General features: G+C 39.6%; 1 pseudogene; it reads left to right on the forward strand.

Moving 5' to 3' along the window:
* Positions 1-1308: 1308 nt before the first annotated feature.
* Positions 1309-2282, forward strand: LOC101572775 (annotated as a pseudogene).
* The last annotated feature ends 2819 nt before the right edge of the window (positions 2283-5101 follow it).

Raw genomic sequence — 5101 nt, forward strand, 5'->3', positions numbered from 1 at the left:
TTAAAGATTCTGTTTTCAAATACAGTCACACTGAGGTGAAGACTTTAACATATGACTTTGGGGAGATGCAATTCAGTCCACAGCACTCACCTTTTCCTGTGTATCTTTCTTCTTGTCTCTCTTCCCCAAACAAAACCCATACTAGATTGTGATGTGATTATTAAACATTTTTCAACTAAAAATGCCGGTTTATGTCAAAAGACAGAGCCTTGTATGATAAAACAAAATGTGTCTCATTTCTGCGTTAGAAGAGAATTTAATTTCCTCTCTTTCCTTTCCAATGCCTCTGTCTTTCTTATCGCTTTTTTTTTTTTTTTTTTTTTTACCAGGCATTGAACTCAGGGTCTTGCACTTTCCAGGTAGGCACTTCCACTGCTGAACTATCTCCCTGGTTCCCACCTTATTTTCAGCAGTCTGACTTTGCAGCTCTGCCTCCAAAAGGCCATGACTTCCAATGAAGTTTTCCTAAATTAATTGCACAGGTCACCTTCTTACAGTGTCAGCCCTCTGGGTGCTAGCTCTGAGCTGAGGAATGCCCTCTTCTGCTCTGATTAAAGTTGAGTTAAAGGGAGAAGACAAGGCTTCAGTGCCTCAGGCTTCCACTCTGACCCCACATCAACTGTCCAGGCAATGAGAACAGTAGCCTTTCTCGTTATTGAAGGGAGCCTATGTTACTTTTTAAAATCTCAAATAAAGGCAAATTATTTGTTAGATTAACTGTGGCCATGAACTTCAGTAAGTTATTTCCAGAAGCCGTTGACTCCTAAGTGATAGGAGTGGTAATCTGTCCCGGCTCTAAATTCTCCTTCATTTTAATTAACTTTCTTGATAGCAGAAAGAGTCCAGTTTATCTTATTCCACTGGTGGATCTAATAATGACTTTCATTTCTTTCAATAGTGTGCTGAACTATGCCATTTTATTTTCATGCCCTCCATTTTCTTTGTTCCTTTTGGCGATAATTAAAATATATCTTTGTACCCTGTGTCAGAAATTTTATTTTGGAGGTGTGAAAAAATAATACATTTCTGCCTTGTATGCTAAGGTGACATTATTGGCTACCACATTTAGCATTATCCTACATGAGAAAACTTACTCTTTTTGAACTATTTTTTATCAGTGTCAGATGATAAATTATACCGTCATCTAATTTAAAGATACTAAAATCTTTGAAATATTTTAATACAACATAACATCTTCCTGCCCTCTCTTCCTTCAATCAATGTGAGTACTATTGCTGAGTTTACAAAAGAGAGCGTCAGGAGTAGATCACTGGGTCCAGCCTGAGGTACACCTTGCAGCACCCTACCATGCCGCTGCACAGATTTCAGGTCGGCCTGTGGAGGCAGCTGCAGCTAGAGGAAGGCATCTGCTCGCACCTGCCCACGCATTTCCTTCGCTTCCTGGAGGACTCACAGATGCTTACCCCTGTCCACTACAGGCCTCTCGGGACTAAGTTCAAGGTCAACCCTAAGAGCGGGCAACTGGAGTGCGGGGAGGACGTGCCCATCCCTAGTTACCATCCTCCAGGGTCCCAGAATGGGCTCGCTCAGCAAGGGCTGGGTGCTGGGCTACGGGCATGCCAGCAGGAACAAGCTCCCGAACAGGGTGAAGAAGGTATGGCAGCAACAGCTCTTCCAGGGTGAGAACTACAGCGAGAACCTGGACAAGACCTTCACTGCGATTGTAGCTGTGAGGACCCTCGATCTCACTGACGAGGGCTTGACTTCTATATCCTCAACACACCTTGCTCCAAGACTGGAATGAACCTGAAGCGAGGAATGTTGCTGAGGCTTGCTTGGCAGGACTCCCCGCTGCACCCAGACAACCCTGAGCAGAGGACCACCGTCTATCGCAAGTACAGGGAGATTGTCATCCCAGCGGAGGAGGCTGAGTGGGTTGACCCGACTCTAGCGCAGACTGGAGAAGCAGAGGGCTCCTGGGGGAGAAGGACCCTGTCCCTCTCTTTGAGATCCACATGGAGGAGGTGATTGGGTGGCTTCAGCAAGAGGAGCTGTCAGAGCCTTTGGTGAGGCAGCAGAGAGCCCGCGGAGATGACCAGACAGCCTCTGCAGAGCCGGACAGCCCCGCTCAGCCTTTCTCGCTGTGTCTCTTACCACTGTGGACCCAGAACGTGGAAGGGCCACGAGGCAGCCTGTGGGAAGTGGGGGAAGCTTGGTTCTTACATGCTGGCTACACACCGGGGGGCACTTTTGTCTCAGGATCTCTCAGAAGTCTGGTACTAAGCAGAAGCCTTGCCCAGACTGGGGCAAACACCACATAGCAGGTGTTGTCCTGTGGTTCTGGGCACAAGTAAAGTCTGAGTCAGGCTAAATAAATAAATAAATAAATAAATGCAAACTATTGTGTATCGTCGCTATTCAGATGCATTCAGTGAAGCTCAGGATCATCAATATTAAAGCCTTGCTTTCGAGATTCTGTATTTTGTGCTACCTAACATTTGAGTTGTCTAACTTTATTTCAATAACAGATCAACTTCTATAATCAATAAGTTGGGCTGTTCAGTCTTTCTAAATAAAACTTCTCTGTTTATTCACTGTCTCCTTCTATTCTCCTTCTTCACTGTCCTCCTATTTCTCATCTTTTTGTTTCTTCCTCTCCCTTATTAATTGCACACCTTGGGCAGTACACGAAACCCCGATCATTCCATAGAGGACCAGTATCAACCGTAGTTCAATTTAAGTTTTCCTTATATCATGTCCTCACTCTATACTGTTCCTTCTTAATCTAAGTATATGACCCTTTTTAATTTCTAAAGGTCTCTTCCTATTCATTTGATGTATTATTTTCCTTGCTTCTGTATATTTTTAAATGTGTATCAAAAAGACTGTGTTTATGATTAGTTTCTAAGTCATTTACGATCAGTTTCTGAGTCATACAATGTTATAGTCATTGGGTTCCAGATTGATATGATAGTTTATCTAGTCATAAAATTGAAAAGTGAAACAGAGTACTTTATATTCAAACCGTGGAAAATAATATATACTTCACTATTTTCTTTCATCTAGTACTGATGTTTAGAATGTTATTGTCACTTATTCCTTTGCATGTTACATTTTGTAGATTTGATAATCTCTGTTTATTGCTTTAAATTTCACTATAATATGTTAATTAAAAATAAATTTTAAGTTTGTTTTTAGTGGAAAACTATGGGCCTTTCATTAGGTTTGGGAAGTTCTAGTCCCTTATAGGTTGTCCTTTGTATTTATATTTTTTAAACATCTAGAAAAATATAATACATATCTTGATATGCATTTTTTTCTTCTATTTCCTGTTTTGATTTGGTAGACACTTTTTCATAGTTTAATCAGATGCAGCACTCTGCAATTCAACTAATCTACTGAATCTTTATTTTAACTATTAAACTTTAAAATTATTCATAATTTCTTGTTTCTCTTTAATGTCTGATTTAACACTTTTGAAGTTTTGAAGATTTAAAAAGCCCTTAATTATATACTTTCATGTATTTCATTGTTATGCTTTTTTCCTTGAAAAATTTATGACTTTCTCATTGCAGAGTCCACACATCCGTGGGGTGCTGCTGCTGCGGCTGTGAGCTTGGCTTCTCTGTAAAGTTCTGAGAGACTAGTCCCTGCACACGCTCTAGCTCACGCCGCCTCCAACAGATTCAAAGTATTTATTTCTAGAAAAGAAAAGAATCTGCCTGTATATACAGAACTCTTGTGTCTTCGTATTCTCTTCTGCTAAACTTTTTAGTATCATTTTTTCTTCAAATTTAAAAAGGTGGAATTTAGTAGGGAAGGGCTCAGTGGATAAAATTATATCAGGCTCGGCCAGTGTGACTGTGCTTGTTTTCAATCATTTCTGGCCCAACCACTGGAAGCTTTCCTTTTGGCCTAAAAACTCTGCAGAGTGTTGCCTTTCAGAACCCTTAAGTAGTGCAAGTCTATCCAAAGCAATGTAGGCGATGCAAAACTACCTTTAAAATAATTCTTTTCTACCCAATAATGCACTAATGAGCTCTGCAGTTTCTGGTTTTTTTTTTCTACCATTTCTTCCAGTTCCAAGATTGTTCACATATATCTATTTTAGTTTTTATTAAAATTAGTTTTATTGGGGCTGGGGAGATGGCTCAGTGGAATAAGTGCTTCCCTGGCAAGCACAAGGGTCTGAGTTCAATCCCCGGTTCTGAAAAAAAAAAAATAGTTTTATCAATATATTCTAGAAATATTAAAAATCCCATTCATCACAGGGAATTTGTACATCTATTCAATGTATCATCCACTCCCTGTTCTTCTACTCTCTTCCCCTCCTCATTTAGAAAAGTTTTCTTTCCATTTTTCCCTTCCTTTCCCTCTCCATCCTCCTTGTTTCCTTTCCTATTTGAGCATTTTCTTCCCACTTCCCAATATCCATTAAACACTTTCTTTGCATTTATACCCTTTTAGTTGCTCACCTCAGAGAAATGGTGCGATATTTAAACATGTATGTTTGATCCTTTCTTCTCAGGTGTGTGATATCAAGGTGTATCACTTCAGCTAGAAATGTATGAAATTAATTATCGTTCATATCATAGTAATAATCTGTTGTACAAAACTCACATCTACTGTATATAGTCATTCATTAATTGGTAATGGTAGTTTCCATAATTCAGCTGTTACACATTATGCTGCTATATAGATGGGTGTACATATATGGGTGTATGATGCTTTTATTCTTTCAGGAAGATACCAACAAGGGGAATAATTGGGTCAAAGCAACCTATAATTTAGTTTTATTCACGAACCTTCACACTGTCAGGCACAATGGTTATGTCAGTCTACACACCCACCAACAATGGAGAAGGGTTTCTTTTGTCCCCACAATCCCAGTAGCATTCGTTATTGGTTGATTTCTTCATAATAACTATTCTTTCCAGAGTGAGAGGGAATCTCAGTGTGTTTTGATTTGTATTTCTCAAATGTTGAACCGTTTTTATACATTTATTTGCCATTTGTACTTCTGCATTTGACAAGTATCTGTTCATTTCAGGTGCCCATCTTGAATTGTGTATTTAAATTTAGGGTGGTCTGATTTTTGGATACTTTGTATATTCTTGATAATAGTCCTTTGACAAAGAGC

Source organism: Octodon degus, unplaced genomic scaffold (assembly GCF_000260255.1).
Source record: "Octodon degus isolate 3935 unplaced genomic scaffold, OctDeg1.0 scaffold00231, whole genome shotgun sequence".
In the NCBI taxonomy this organism is placed as follows: domain Eukaryota; kingdom Metazoa; phylum Chordata; class Mammalia; order Rodentia; family Octodontidae; genus Octodon; species Octodon degus.